At 55.1% G+C, this 16,335-nt stretch overlaps 1 long non-coding RNA gene across 1 annotated transcript; it reads right to left on the minus strand.

Moving 5' to 3' along the window:
• Positions 1–7,951: 7,951 nt before the first annotated feature.
• LOC136169187 (uncharacterized) lies at positions 7,952–16,016 on the minus strand. Its single transcript, XR_010663395.1, has 4 exons — positions 15,778–16,016; positions 11,815–11,994; positions 9,708–9,805; positions 7,952–8,637 (listed from the first exon to the last, which is right to left on the minus strand). It is a non-coding gene; the product is annotated as an uncharacterized lncRNA (long non-coding RNA).
• Between the last annotated feature and the right edge of the window lie 319 nt (positions 16,017–16,335).

The raw sequence follows: 16,335 nt of genomic DNA on the forward strand, positions 1-16,335 counted from the left end.
CTCCAGGTTGGGAGAGCATTGGTTTTCTGCTGTTTCAAGCCCCTGGTGGGCTTCCTTGTCGCTGCCACACTAGGACCTGTACATGCTCCCTCTCACCTGCTTTTCAGGCTGCAGCTTCACCCCACTTCTGAGAGAGGGGCGCCCTGCTGCCCTCCCAGCTCTGCACCTACCTAGGCGCCCCGCCCCCTACCCCGAGCGGCACTCTGGTCACCCATGGATCCACGGGGACTCACGTCCTGGTCACTATTTGTCCCTGCCGTTAAGCCGCTAAGTCATGTCCAACTCTTTTCAACCCCATGGACTGCAGCACGCCAGGCTTCCCTGTTCATCACCAACTTCTGGAGCTTGCTCAAATTCACGTCCATTGAGTTGGTGATGCCATCCAAGCATCTCATCCTCTGTCTCCCCCTTCTCCTTCTGCCTTCAATCTTTCCCAGCATCAGGATCTTTTCCAATGAGTCAGCTCTTTGCATCACATGGCCAAAGTATTTGAGCTTCAGCATCAGTCCTTCCAATGAATATTAAGGGTTGATTTCCTTTAGGATTGACTGGCTTGATCTCTTTGCTGTCCAAGGGACTCTCAAGAGTCTTCTCTAACACCACCGTTAGAAAGCATCAATTCTTTGGCACTCAGCCTTCTTTGTGGTTCAACTCTCATATCCATACATGACTACTGGAAAAGCCACAGCTTTGACTAGATGGACCTTTGTTAGTAAAGTAATTGATGGCTCTGCTTTTTAATATTCTGTCTAGGTTGGTCATAACTTTTCTTCCAAGGAGCAAGTGTCTTTTAATTTCATGGCTACAGTCACCACCTGTAGTGATTTTGAAGCCCAAGAAGATAAAATCAGCCACTGTTTCCATTATTTTTCATCTATTTGCCATGAAGTGATGGAACCGGATATCATGATCTTAGTTTTTTGAATGTTGAGTTTTAAGCCAGCTTTTTGATTTTCTGCTTTCACCCACATCAAGAGGCTCTTTAGTTCCTCTTCGGTTTCTGTCATAAGGGTGGTGTCATCTGAGGTTATTGCTATTTGTCTTGGCAATCTTGATTGCCAGCATTTTGCATGATGTACTCTGCATATAAGTTAAAGAAGCAGGGTGACAATATACAGCCTTGATGTACTCTTTTCCCAGTTTTGAGCCAGTCTGTTGTTCTATGTCCGGTTCTAACTGTTGCTGCTTGTCCTGCATACAGGTTTCTTAGGAGGCAGGTAAGGTGGTCTGTTATTCCTGTCTCTTTAAAAAGTTTTCACAGTTTGTTGTGATCCACACTGTCAAAGACTTTAGCATATGTAGTTCATGAAGCAGAAGTAGATGTTTTTCTGGAATCCCCTTGCTATCTCTATGATCCAATGGATGTTGGCAATTTGATTTCTGGTTCCTCTGCCTTTTCTAAATCCAGCTTGTACATCTGAAAGTTCTCAGTTCATATATTGCTGAAGCTTAGCTTGAAGGATTTTGAGCATTACCTTGCTAGCATGTGAAATGAGCTTTCTCTGGGATTGGAATGAAAACTGACCTTTTCCAGTCCTGTGGCCACTGCTGAGTTTTCCAAATTTGCTGGCATACTGCGTGCAGTACTTTCACAGCATCATCTTTTAGGATTTGAAATAGCTCATCTGGAATTCCATCAGCTCCACTAGCCTTGTTTGTTGTAATGCTTCCTAAGGCCCACTTGACTTCACACTCCAGGATATCTGGCTCTAGGTGAGTGACCACACCATCATGGTTATCTGGGTCAGTAAGACCTTTTTTGTATAGTTTCTCTGTGTGTTGTTGCCACCTCTTCTTAATATCTTCTGCTTCTGTTAGATCCTTTTCTGTCCTTTACTGTGCCCATCTTTGCATTAAATGATCCCTTGGTATCTCTAGTTTTCTTGAAGAGCTCTCTAGTCTTTCCTACTCTGTTGTTTTCCTCTATTTCTTTGCATTGTTCACTTAAGAAGACTTTCTTATCTCTCCTTGCTTCTCTTTGTAACTCTGCATTCTGATGGGTGTATCTTTCCTTTTCTCTTTTGCCTTTCACTTCTCTTCTTTTCTCAACCATTTGCAAGGCCTCTCAGACAACCATTTTGCCTCTTTTTCATTTCTTTTGCTTGGGGATGATTTTGGTCACAGCTTCCTGTATGATGTCACGAATCTCTGTCCATAGTCCTTCAGGCACTCCATCAAATTTAATCCCTTTAATCTATTTATCACCTCTACTCTATAATAATAAGGGATTTGATTTAGATCATACCTGAATGGTCTAGTGGTTTTCCCTACTTTCTTCAATTTAAGCCTGAGTTTTGCAATGAGGAGCTAATGATTTGAGTCACAGTCAGTTCCCTGTCTTGTTTTTGCTGGCTGTATAGAGCTTCTCCATTTTCAGCTGCAAAGAATATAATCAATCTGATTTCGGTATTGACCGTCTGGTGACGTCCATGTGTAGAGTCACTCTTGTGTTGCTGGAAGAAGGTGTTTGCTGTGACCACTGCATTCTCTTGGCAAAACTGTGTTAGCCTTTGCTCCGCTTTATTTTGTACTCCAAGGCTAAACTTGCCCATTACTCCAGGTGTCTGGTGATTTCCTAGTTTTGCATTCCAATCCTCTCTGATGAAAACGACATCTATTTTGGGGTGTTACTTCTAGAAGGTCTTGTAGGTCTTCATAGAACCGTTCAACTTTAGCTTCTTCAGCATTAGTGTTTGGGGCATAGAATTAGATTACTGTGATGTTGAATGGTTTGATTATTAAATTAATGAGTGAATGAATAACTACCTCACCCATCCATCCATCCATCCATCCATCCATCCATCCATCCACCCATCCACTTAGCTATCCATCCATCCATTTTTTTATCTACCACCCATTCATCCATCCAACTATCCATTCACCGATCCATCCACCCATCCATTATCCATCCATCCATCCATCCATCCATCCACCCACCCATCCATCCATTTATCTACCCACTGATCCATCTACCTACCCATCCATCCATCCATCCACTTCGCCACCATTTACTGAAGCTTCCACTGGGTGCCAGGGCTGCGGATACAGCTGAGAAGAGGACAGACAGGCGTGCCCGCCTCTCCCAGTGTCCTAGCGGGGGTAGGCGGGTGGAGAGGAGGAGAGGAAGTGTTCAATGTGTCTAGCGGTGGGGGGGATTCAGGCCACGGGCACTGCTGTTTTCAGTGGGTCAGCAGAATCCTCTCTGATGAAGGGCTATCTCAGCAAAGGCTTGAAGGAAGCATGGGCGGGAGCCAGGTGGAGACCTGTGGAGAACCAGAGCAAGCAGCCTGTGCAAAGGCCCTGAGGAGGGCTTAGCGGGTGCGTCCAGGCTCGCCCAGGGGGCTGCGTGGGGGGCAGAGGCGCCCAGGGGAGGGAGGGACTGCAGGCCGGCACGGGGGCTTTGTGGGCAAGGGAGGCAGGGAGCCCATGCAGTATTTGAGTGAAGGGGGGATATGGACCGACGCACACTTTAATGCTCACACTGACGGCTGGCAATCCATGGTCCGTGAGCTGGGCAGTCAGAGGTGAGTGTCCATGGGGCTGCTCATGACCCTGGGCTCCAGGATTTTTCTGAGGTATCAGAGCAACCCCTTTAATCAGGCACCGTGAACAACCAAAAGCAAAGCTGGGAGCCGCGTCCATTTCCTTGTTCTCTTCAAGGCGGGATCAGGCTCAGCACCAACCAGCAGCTGAGACACAATGATGGGATCACGGTCATTGTGTTTACAAGGCTCTGCCATGTTTAAGGGCGTCTCTGACCCAGCCTCCCTGAGGAGCAGCTCTCCCTTCAGGGTCTCAGACAATCAGTGAATTGGCACGTGTGTTCCCTGTGTGTTGAACATCTCCTGGGTATCAGGCACTGCATTGGCACATGTTACCAGGCTTAATCCTCACCACTTCCCTATGGGAGGCCCTTCTTACAGATGAGGAAACAGAGGCGCAGAGGAGACCATCCACCTGTTCATCTATCCATTCATCCATTCATCCATCCACTCAACCGTTCATTTAATCATTCATCCGTCCATCTATCCATCCCTCCCCCTGTATTCTATGGCAAACAATCTTCTAGATACTGAGGATACGGGACAGACCTGATCCCTGCTCTCACCACTGAATGGTGGCTGGAGACACGGAACACTTTATCACACAAATCGTAATTGCAGTGGAATTCAGATGCTCACCAGGTTGGAAGATGGAGCCCGAGCTCCCACTGAGTGGATAGCCATGGTCTCACCCCCTGCAGTGGTCAGGGTGGGCTTCTCTGAGGAAGGGGCCTGTTAGCGGGATGAGTCAGGGGAACCTGGTCAAGTGAGTGGAGCCGGCAACAGAGTATGCAAAGCCTCAGGAGACAGAAGGCCTTGGGGCGGTGGGAGGGGGTGGGCAGCAGGGGTACCGGCCCGGCCTTGGATGGGGGAGCCACCTCCTGCATCTTCTGACCATGCTCACTTCCTCAGGGTCCGTCAGCCCCTCTGGGGGCGTGGGCATCTCCAGGTCTGTTTCACAGTCTTTGTTCTCTTAGCAGGTTACTCTGAAAGGGGACCTTAAGGTCGAGATGGACACTTGGAGGCTTCAGATGCTGAAGCAGTTTCTTTCGGGCCAAGTCAGCTGAAGGAGCACGTGGGCCTAAATTTAGGCTGAGCCGGGTTCACACGCTCACAGCTCCCCTGTCTGTTAATGGTACAATCTGTTCGGACCTTTGGAACATTCCTCAGCTTTTATTGAAGGTAGGAAGAGTCATTTCTGAAATTAGCATTTAAATTGGCCCAAGTCAGCAGCTCTGCGGGAAGCCCTTTCCTCAGGTGTCTGCTGCTGCAGAACCAGAGGTTGGAGGATGCCCCACCGTCCTGTCCAGGGACCCCATCCTGCTGCTTCCCTTCAAGGGACCACGTGCGTTCTGTTTAAATGACTCCAGGCCGTCTCCCCAGGACGACAGCCTGGGAAAGGATACGTGTTCGCAAGCGGTGCCCGCAGCGGAGGGGTTCTCGGCTGGAGAGGGGAGGTGTGAGCCGAGGGCCTGGGAATCTTCTCCAGATAAGTGGTCTGCCCCCAGGCCCTGGACCCACACCTCCACCAGCGGCTTCTAGCACAAGGCTGTCTAAAGGGGAGACTGGGCAATGTGCACTCCCAAGCTATCACTTCTAGTGTGGTCCGGGCCAGACATTTACACATTTTATGGCCCTATTAGTCCTCAGTCTTTTGGAGAGGGGTGACTGGTTGATCATTAACTCTTTGCTACGTGTGGCATCCACATTCTGGCCCAAGATAGCTCAGGCCAGCATGCTGATTCCGCCTACCCATTGGGCCATGGCTGGGTGAGCCTGCCTTCTTGCAGCGGGTGGAGCAAATTCTCCTGATGCCAGGGCCTGGGGCCCTGGCCGTGCCCTCCCTGGCTCCCTCGGGCACTGGCATAAAAGTGTAATTTTACTTTCTGGCAGTCCCCCGGCCCTATGAACCCTCCCACCCCCTCATCTGCCCAAGGGTGTGAGCACCCAGCCCTGCGGAGGCACAGACGCTCCGGTTTGGCGGTCCCCACTTCTGCTCATCACATCCCGCACCAGGATGGGGCTGGCGTCTTCTTTGCAAGAGCTCATCCTGGGGGTCTGGTCTGGGACACGGCTCTGTGTTCCTTGAATTCCGTCTTAGATGTTCTTTCCCTACAAGAAATTTCTGCCAAAGGGCAAGCTTTGGTTGTGCCTCCCAAATCGGTTTCTTGAATATCAAGAGTTGGGCAACTTGCCGGGGGGCAGGTGGGAGTTAGGGGGTCACGCTCGTAATCAGATGCTCATTTCTTACAGCCACTGAACTTTCTAACGACCGTCTGGAAACATCCTTTTCTTGCAGAGTCCAAAGGCATGGCAAGGTATTAAAACACGCACCACAGTGAGGGAGATCCCAGACCATGCCAGCTTGTCTGCCAGCCCCGCCTCCCAAGACGAGCGCCCCCAGCTCAGCCCCACTCCGCATCCCCTCCTGGCCTTGGGACCCACCCCCGCTTCCTCTTCTGGGCACTGTGCCCTCCAGAGACACTTCTAAATGGTAGATGGCCTCCCTTACCCCGTGCTTAGAACTTTCTACGTTTCCACCAAATGAAAGTCTAAGAGAGGTCTCAACTCCTGGCTTGGTCCTAGATGGCCCCTCCTTTTTCTGGCCTGGTCCCCGGGCGGCTGTGAAGACATCCCTGGACGTGGCGTCTCCCTCCCTGCCCTGCTCCCCCCTGGCCGAGCCAGACGCCCTGTCTTGGGGCAGGTGCTCTGATGTCGTGGCCCTTCACTGACCTCCTGGCCCTTCACTGGCGGACCTCCCTGCAGAGCTGTGCTCACCACGCTCTAGGCTCCTTCCGCGGATCTTCCCGTTGTATGGGGGGTCCCCGATGCCCTCCCGTTTCTGTGAGTTTCAGGCCCAGAGTCGGCTCCGAGCACTGCTGTGGAGAAGGGGCGAGCGCATGCGTGAGAGGCAGTGTGCAGGGCCCCGTCCTCAGCCTCTCGATCTCCTTGCAGCCCGAGGGACTCAGGCTCACAGCGTAGATGGTGCGGACCGCACACACACCCCCTCCTGTGGGAAGACCAGCTCAAAGGCAGTGGTGCCAGAGGCGAGGGCGCACAGGCAGAGGCAGACGGGAGTGGCCAAGAGCGGAGGCAAGGGAGCGGCCGGACGTAGGCTGTGTGGCTTTGAGCAAGGTACCTAACGTCCCTGTGCCCAGCTTTCTCCTCGTGGAGGCGGGAGATACAATAGCATCCCTGGAGGGACTGGCAAGTCCCTGCCCACTCTGAATGGGGAGTCAATGAGGAGGCCTGGGTGGTGGAGGTGAGGGCCCAGATCCGGAGTAAAGAGACGAACCTGACACCTGGCAGGGGTGTGATGTCGCTCAGTTGCGAGGTCATGTCTGACTCTTTGCGACCCCATGGACTGCAGCACGCCAGGCTCCTCTGCCCTCCATTATCTCCCAGAGCTTGCTCAAACTCAAGTCCATCAAGTCGGTGATGCCATCCAACCATCTCATCCTTTGTCATCCCCTTCTCCTCCTGCCCTCAATCTTTCCCAGCATCAGGGTCTTTTCTAGTGAGTCAGTTCTTTGCATCAGGTGGCCAAAGCATTGGAGTTTCAGCTTCAGCATCAGTCCTTTCAAAGAATATTCAGGGTTGATCTCCTTTAGGATGGACTGGTTGGATCTCCTTGCAGTCCAAGGGACTCGCGAGTCTTCTCCAACACCACAGTTTGCGAGCATCAGTTCCTTGGAGCTCAGCCTTCTTTGTGGTCCAGCTCTTACACCCATACATGACTACTGGAGGACCACGGCTTTGACTGTACGGACCTCTGTCACAGGGGTGTTACGGGGCAGTGCCGTTTGCTTCCTGCTTGGCCCTCACGCAGTACTGGGAGGGCGACTGTGTCAGCCATGGGGTTCCCGTCTGGCTCTCCTCACTGCTTGCTTGCTGGGTGACCTGGGGCAGAACCTGCCCCCCCTGGGCCTCTATCCCCACTTTCCCTGTGGGGGAGGGGGCTGCCTCTGAGCTACTGGGGGGCTGCCTGGAGCTGCCCTTGGTGACGCAGCAGGATTGCTCGGGCTTCTTCTAGGGCCTGGGGCTGGGTGGTCTCCGGGGCCATGCCCGTCAGCCACTTTGCGACTGCAGCGTGTGGCCGTCACTCACAGCCTCCAGTTCCTCTGGAACCGATGGCCCTGATTTACAGAACACTCCCCACCTGGAAGTGTGGTCTCCACCAAGGGTCACTGGTGCCGAGAGAGACCCAAAGCATTTCCTTTTGTAGGCACCAAACTTTGGTTAAGAGACAAAAGACCCTAAACAGAAAGGCTTTCATTAGAAGGGCCCTCAAACAGGATCGCCCCACAACGAATCCAGGGGGCTGCCTTCCCGGTTTCCAGCCTCAAAACATTGCTTTGAGTTAGAAACACATGTTAATTACAACACACCAGAAATTCATACCTTGACAATTTCTTTTTTTTCCCATTTGCGTGAACAAGAGGAGTACTTTCGTAATTGAGAACATGTGCTAAAGAACAATTTTGTCAATATTCACATACTCTGCTCTCTCTGGGGGTGATTCACTCTCACCAGCCATGAGACCCTGCAAGATTGTGGCAAAAAAATAAAATGCAAAACCAAACAAAACCAAGTACTCTGTGCGTGGCCTGGCCATAGGCAGTTCACCTCCAAGTGTCGCTGGAGAAACCTGGGACCAGCCTTGCTCTAGACAGACGGGACCGAGGGGCACTGAGTGGGCAGCCACAACGTGGAGAAAACAGGAGTGCCTGTGACCTGTCTTTATCAAGCGCTTTTACCAGGAGGCCGAGCCAAGGGCGTTATCTTATTTGCGTCCGTTATCTTATTTAATTTAAAGGCGGCCAAACACCCCAGTCTGCCCCACAGTCCCAGTTGATGCCGGTCACTGGGCGTCATCATGAATTGTCCCCCTGAAAAGTGAAAACTCCAAAGGGTCCCAGTTTGGATGATAATGACCATGTGGCCTCGTGTGTGCAGGGTCCCATCTTGTGAAGGAGCCCTCGGATGGTCGGCCGGTGGAGGAATTTGCCCAAGGTCATCTGTTGACTTCCGGGAATTCAAGTCTCAGAAATGTTCATTCAAGTCTGTTCTCTATGTCTGCATCTCCTTTGCTGCCCTGCAAATAAGTTCATCAGTATCGTCTTTCTAGATTCCATATATATGTGTTAATATGCAGTATTTGTTTTTCGCTTTCTGACTTGCTTCACTCTGTATAATAAGTTCTAGGTTCATCCACCTCATCAGAAGCATATACTCTACCAATATATAAAATAAATAGCCAGCGGAAGTTTGCTGTATGCCTCAGGGAACGCAACCTGGGGCTCTGAGATAACCTAGAGAAGTGGGATGGCGTGGGAGATGGGAGAGAGATTCAAGAGGGAGGTGTACATATGTACACCTATGGCTGATTCATGTTGACGTATGGCAGAAAAGAAACCCATCTTGTAAAGCAACTATCCTTCAATTAAAAATAAATAAATTAAAAAAAAGTCTCAGAGGTGGGTTCTGAAGCTGGGTGGGGCCGACCCTCCAGCCTTCCCTGTAACTTTGGCCAGCAAGTCCTTCCCAAACGAGGGGGGCCTCCGAGGGCCCTGGTGTGGGAAGAGCCTAGGGCGGGGTCCCCCACTGAAGCCCCACCTGCCCGGGAGCCCAGTCAGCAGCCAGCAGCCAGCAGCCGGGGTCCCAGGAAGAATTCTGCAGAGAGAGAGCTTTTTCCCCTTGAAGGAATAAAAAGCGCACACACACACATTCCTGCGAATCAGAGGTGTGCCAAGCGGGGAGGGTGGGCAGGGCCCCTTGACCGGCTGGCCGCCAGCAGCCCAGGCACATGACAGCTCTGAGAGCCGCCGGCACCAATTCAGGCCGGGCGGGCGGCGGTGCCAGGGGCGCGAGCGTGGCCTTCCACCGGCTCGGCACCTCGACCACGTGACGGCCGCTGCTTCGGGGCAGGCCGGCGCGGCCGAGGCCCGGTGCCTGCACACTTGCCATCTCTGGCGGAGAAGGCCGGGGAGGCAGCATCAGAGAGGAGTTCAAGTGCTGGGTCAAGTTCAGGAGCTAGGCTCAGGGCCCTCGCACGGCTCCCAGCGCGCCATGGGGGAAAGGTGCTTCACAGTCTCCCACGCCGGGCCGTTTCCAGCGGCCCCACGGGGGAGGCTCACCCACTGTTCCCATCTGGGATGGACTTACTTCTTGGGGTGGCATGGGACTCTACCCTGGGGCTGCGTTCTAGAGTCCCGGCCTTGATGACCCGTCTTCCAGGCCCCGCGGCTGCTCTGTGCTTTGGTCTTTCAGAAATAGTAAAAGAAAAGCAGTGAGCCTTCGTGTGTGTATATTTAAAAGATGGGAGATGTGTGACTGTCCTGGGTCAGCCATACATGTCAAGTGACCACAAACTGGATGGCTTAAAATAACAGAAATCGGTCCTCCGCCAAAGCCGGAAATCAAGGTGTGCGAGGGTTGCACTTGTTTCGGAGGCCCTGGAGGAGGCTCCTTCCTGCCTCTTCAGCTCCTGAGGGCTGCAGGTGTTCCCGGGCTTTCCGGGCATCCCTCAGATCTCTCCCACCATCGTCACATGGCCGTCCTTCCCACCTCTTGGCCTCTGTCTCTCGTATGGACCCCTGCCAGGATGGTCTCATCTCAAGACCCTTCACTCTGCTGGGCCCACAGGGGATTCGCCCATTTCACACCCCAGCAGCCCTCTGTAGTAGCTGTTATTCCAATTTTAAGGCTAGAGAGGCTGGAGTCTTAGGAAACTCATGTAAGTTCAGGCCATCCAGCCGTGGAACTAAGATTCAAAAGCACAGAGCAAGATCTCACAGGGCCTGGCTCTGAGCCTTTGGACTTGATTCCAGTTCATGGGAGGCTGAAGAGGCTGGTTTGGAGCCACTGAACCAGCTCATTCATTCATTCAATTGCTCAACCACATACACATTCATTCCTTCATTCGTTCAGACACCTCCCACCTGCCAGGCACCTCTTCTTGCGCTGGGGATGGCGTGGACAGGATAGACTGAGTTTTGTTCTTGTGGCTACGTTCTCACAGGCCTGGGGACCCGTCCATTAGCGAAGCCCTCCCGAGGGCACTCAGTGCAGAAGCAGGACGGGAGGAGGGCAACCTATCTGGAGGGTCTGAGGGTCCCCCGTGGCAGCGAGTCCCCCTGTGGACTGGCTCTGCATCCGGCAGCCACGTGTTCACCCTGTGACCTTGAGCAGAGGTGCAGGGCTCTCTCGGCCTCAGTTTCCTCATCTGTACAGTGGGGACACTGGGTCCTGGCTCAGGACCAGTGTGAGGATGGACTGGCCCTCACGAGCTCCCCGGCCTTGGCCTGACTTTCTCCTCGTCGCTGTTGTCGTTGTTGCTAAGTCATGTCCGAATCTCTGTGACCTCATGGATGCCAGGCTCCCCTGTCCATGGGATTCTCCAGGCAAGAATACTGGAGTGGGTTGCCAATCCCTTCTCCAGGGGTCTTCCTGACTCAGGGATCGAACCCACGTCTCCTGCACTGCAGGCAGAGTCTTTACTGCTGAGCCGCTTTCTCCTTAGTTGACTTCCAGCTGAGGGATACCAGAAGTGGCCTGACTTTCCCAGTGGGCAGGGGTGAGAAAGGCCACGGCTGGGTGGAAATAGGCTGGGTGCACTGGCCAGGGTCCCAGGGCCGGCCACGAAGGCGGCTCAGGGACCAGCAGGGACCCTCAAGTCCGCTCTGCCGCAGGGCCCTTGGTTGAGTGGCCTCACTCTCCTGCCCACTAGGGGAGGGTGAATCCCCTGAGCTGGCGGGGCTACCAGGCCATCCTGGGGTCTTCTGAAGGCCAAAGTCTGGGTACCCGGCTGGCGTGGGGAGGTGGGCACTGGGCTGTTTGTCGGATGGCAGCTGGCATGCTTCCCCTTCTGATCAAGCTGGGACCATGGACAGGGGTTTGCCTCGCATGCGCTGGGTTAGTTCCTCAGCTGCTCTAACCGACTTCCCACAGGCAGGAATTTCTCCCGGTCCCCGGAGGCTGGAAACTGAGACCCAGGTGTGGGCGGGGCTGCTCCCTGCTGAGGCCTCCCTCCTGGCCGTCTCCTCCCCGCGTCCTCACAGGGTCACAGGGTCGTCCCTCTCTGCGTGTCTGTGTCCTGACCTCCGTACCAGGCCCCCAGTCCTGTGGGATTAGGGCCCACCCAGTGACCCTGTTTGACCTTCATTACCTCTTTAGTAGCCCCATCTCCAAATGCACTCACTTTCTGAGATCCTGGGGGTTGGGATCCTAACACACGCATGTGGAAAGGGGCTCAACTCAGCTCAGAACCTACCTTTTGGAGGGAAGTCATCAGGATGCAGAAAGGGAGACGCTTGCCCTGGAACTGTGGTCCGGGAGGCCTCCCCCAGCCACTCGCAGGGTGCAGGGTGGGGGTGAGCTGCGTGTGGCCCCTGCGGACCCACCAGGATCATGCGTGCTGCCATGAGCTTGAGCCCCGTTGGGGTCGTGGGTCCTGTTTGGGGATGTAGAGGGAAGAAAGTTAACAGCAGAGGATTTCTTGAGTGGTACCCCACTGTGGACTCGCCGGAGTCCCTGCCACCTGCTGGGGATGCCCTCCGCCGCTCTGTGGGGGTCGGACACCAGAGGGGGTGGCACCAGCCTGCAGGCTGCGGGCGGCTCAGTGGCGGGCAGGGCCTGGGAGCCAGGACTCCAGGTTCAGCCCCCTGCGGCCACTCCCTGGCTCTGCAAAAACCCTTTGCCTTGGTTTCCTCATCTGTCCAGTGAGTCTCAGTGGAGGGTTGGATGGGGTGACGCCTCGAGTCTCTGAACGTGGTCTGCCCTCAGGTGCGGGGCAGGGGAAGAGGGGCGGTCCTTGGCTGTCCTGGAGCAGTGTTCAGACACGCGGTCCGGTGTGGACGTGGGCACCTTCAGCTCACTGTCCTGCCCTCTGCCTTCACCATCCCTCCTCCTCCCGGGGGGCCTCCAGGCGGCCTCACTGCGAGCACAGGTGAAAAGTTAAACTCAAGGTTCGGACCACAGGCACCCAGGTGGCATGTCGGTGTGCAAGCGTGTGCATGAGCATGAATGACAAGGTGAGTGGCACACACGTGTGCATGCACAGTCACACGTGTGCTTGTGCGTATGCACATGTATGTGTGCAAGTTTGTATAGACTTGCAGTGCATGTGTGAGCACACGTGTATCTCTTTTTAAAAAAATATGTGCTTGTTTGGCCGCATCGGGTCTTAGCTATGTCCTGTAGGAGCTTTCTCTGCTGCACGCAGCCTCTCTAGTTGTGGAGCATGGGCTCAGTGGTTGCTACCTCAGGGCACATGGGATCCTAGCTCCCTGACCAGGGATTGAGCTTCCATTGCCTGCATTGCAGGGTGGATTCTTGACCCCTGGGCCACCAGGGAAGGTCCACGTGTGTGTCTCTTCACATGGGCGTGCGTGTTGCTGGTTGCGTGTTCTGTAAATCGTAACAACCCTCGGTGCGTGTCACATCTTTCGTTGCTGCAGTGCTCACGTCCAGAGACTCGTGTGTGGCAGGTGTGGGTCGGCTCTGCCTCACAACCCTGCTGGGCAGACGGTATTCCCACTTTACAGATGGGAACACCGAGGCTTGTGGAGGTGAGGGGCCCTACCTGGGATTCACACCATGACTCCAGAGTCTGCAAACACTCTAGTTCAGTGCCTCCTCCCCTCTGGAAGGTGGGTCTCTGGTTCAGCTCCCCCGCCCCCCCCCCCCCCCCACGGAGGAGACTTGCTCCTCTTTGCAGATTTATGCTCCCACATCCTCCACTGGTCCTGTGGGGCTTGGGGGGGGGGCTTCTAGGTGGCTTGGTGGTCAGATGGGTCCACACACCTGCCAGGCCCTGCCTGCAGACTCTTGGCTGTTTCACCTCCTCTTGCCGTGGGCCTTGGGCAAGCTGGCCAGTTTCCACACCCATCACCTAGATCTGAAATCCGGTGACTCCGGCAAAACCCCTACGCGGTGCCAGGTGCCCAGAGATCTTGTCTCACTTGATCGTGGGCTCAGGGAGGTAGGGATCATTGTCCTATTTTCCAGATGGGGATGCTGAGGCTCAGACAGGTGAGTGGCTGCCCTCAGTCACAGAGTCAGGTGGTGAAGCGGGTTTCTCTGACCCCACGTCTGGTGGGGCTTGTCTCGTGGCCTCTGAGTAGCCCAGGCCACCCGGGAAGTTGCAGCGCTGAGCAACAAGCAGAGTTCAGTTTGCGCACCAGAGCGGCCGAGCCAGCAGAGCACTTGGCTGGGAGAGAGCGCGCCGCGCTGGGAGCCCTGTGTGACCTTGCGGAGCACCTTCCCTCCTGGCGAGCGCCTGTCCTCCTTTGCGGCAGCTCAGCCCGTATCTGGCTGGGCCTGGGTGATGACGCCCGAGGGCTGGTTCCGGGCTGCTGTTTACCCCGGTTCTGCATGGAGGGTTTGACCTCAGGCCCGCTCCCCGCCCACTGGCCTGCTGAGCCCGCCTCCTCTCGGCCCCAGCTGACTCATGGCCCTGCTATGTATGCTGCAAACATTCTGGAACCCTCACCCTGCAGCGGGGCTCTCGGAATTGGCAGACGACAGGGCAGTGCTCCGTACCCCAGGTGGGAGGCGTTTGGGTCCCCTGAGAAGCGTCCATCTCTCTCCCTGTGTCTTCCCATGACAACAGCGTGCTCCTGTGTCTGTGACTGCAAAATGCTACTGATGGCGACTTCCCTGGTCCTACGACTCCACGCTCCCAACGCAGGGGGCCCGGGCTCGGTCCCTGGTCAGGGAACTCGATCCCACACGATGCAGCTAAGGGTTCTCACGTGGCAACTGAAGATACTTTACAACCCCCTGGACTGTACGCGCCAGGCTCTTCTGTCCATGGGATTCTCCAGGCAAGAATACTGGAGTGAGTTGCCATGCCCTTCTCCAGGGAATCTTTCTGATGCAGGGATTGAACCAGCGTCTCTTATGTCTCCTGCATTTGCAGACAGGTTATTTACCACTATCACCACCTGGGAAGCCCCCAAGACAGGGTTTAACCTTCAGGTCAAGACGATTCCCTGGGGAATGAATTGCCAACCCATTCCAGTGTTCTTGCCTGGAGAATCCCCATGGACAGAGGAGTCTGGCGGGCCACAAAGAGTTGGACTTGACTGAAGTGACTTGACATGCATTCATGCACCTATCCAAAATACTATTTTTAGCACATCATCAATATCAAACTCATTAGCAAAATATCTTGCATTCTTTTGCACACCCTTAATTCTCCAAAACCCTGTGTTATTTTTACAGACTGGGCTTCTCAGTTCGGATGTTCCATGTTCAACATCCTGCCAAAGTAGTTGAGTCTAAAAAAATCCATGTTACATTGATTGGGTTTTTAAATTTAAACTGATTGAAGTGAAATAAAATTTAAACAACATTTTGAAGTCTCACTAGCCATGTGCCAAGTCCAGGGCCACGTGTAGCCAGAGGCTGCCATGTTGGTGGCCCTGGTCTGGATATCGCCTGGTCCTCCTCTCACTCATCCAGATCCCCTTTCCTGTGACCTGGGTGACCTCTGGCTCACCCGTGACACTATCTGTCAGAGGTCTGGGTCCCAGGGACATTTGAGGGGTGATAAACTGGGATCTTGGGACGCAGGCAGAGAGGGAACTTCACCCTTTGGAGCCTGATCTCCCAGCTCCCCATCGCCCACACCCCCTCCCCAACTGTGGCTCGGGATCTGGGTCCTTGAGCACGTCACCTCCCCTCTCTGGGGCTCGGCGTCCCCTCAAGCCCTGCTTTTCCATCACTGACACCTACAACTCAGGGACAGCAGCCTTCCTCGGAGGCCCGCATACAGATGGCGCTTAATAGTGGCTTAGTGCCTGAACAAGGCAGGTGCTGGTCTTGCCGCCCGAGCTGCCCACCACTGCCTTTTCTTTCTCCCGCCACAGGCGCCCTCTGGCCTTCCTCGAGGACCCCTGCATCCCGCTCGTGGGTGACGCTGACCGGACCCCGGGGCCGGCCTCTCCCTATGCCCAGATGCACTCCCGTCATCCCGACGGCTCCCCTGGGAGGCAGGGGCCACGTGACACCACTTTGGGGGTGAGCAGACCAGGGCACAGAGAGGTGAAGCCACTTGCCCAGAGTTGCAGAGCTCGCAAGGAGCAGAGACGGGACTTGACCCCAGCGGAGCCAGCTCCCACCCTCCTGGGAACCGCTCGCTGAGCTGGTGTCTCCTCCGACAGCCGGGGTCCTGGTTCTAGTCCTGTCTCCGCAGTCTCCCGGTTCTGGCCTCAGATTCCCCCAACCATACTGTGGGTGGGTCGGACCTTCTGATGATCAAGTTTCTTCTGGCCTTCAGGGTCTCTGCCTCACTTCTTACTTTATGTTTTGTGAGTTGATTCGGCTTTGGTGATGGACCCGAGGGAGGGCCAGACCAGGTGGCCGGGAAACCACATCCCACAGCCCGGCCCCTGTGGGGGGTGAGGCCCTGCTCACGGCCTGCTGAAGGCCGGGCCAGGAGGCTCACCCGGCTGGATCCTGCGGCTCTGCCTCTTGGCACCGTGGCCGTGCAGCTGTCGGGGCTGGCCGCGTGCGGTCACCGGGCTGGCGCGGGTGGCCGGGCGGGGTGGGGGAGTGGGTGTGTGTGCCGAGCGGCCCCATCACTGCCAGCGGCTCTCGCGGGTCCTGCCAAGTGGCCGTGGAGCCGGGCCCAGGTGCCAACGTGCTTGGTAACCGGATTGCTATTTGAAAAATTAAAGCGGTGTCAAGACAATCTCACCTCCGCGCTCCTATCGGGAGGCTGGAGCCGGCCGGGTGGTGGCCTGTTTGTGCAGGGCGGCCTGTTGGAAGGCGCCCTGGGGACGGAGCA

Source organism: Muntiacus reevesi, chromosome 5, assembly GCF_963930625.1.
Source record: "Muntiacus reevesi chromosome 5, mMunRee1.1, whole genome shotgun sequence".
NCBI lineage: Eukaryota > Metazoa > Chordata > Mammalia > Artiodactyla > Cervidae > Muntiacus > Muntiacus reevesi.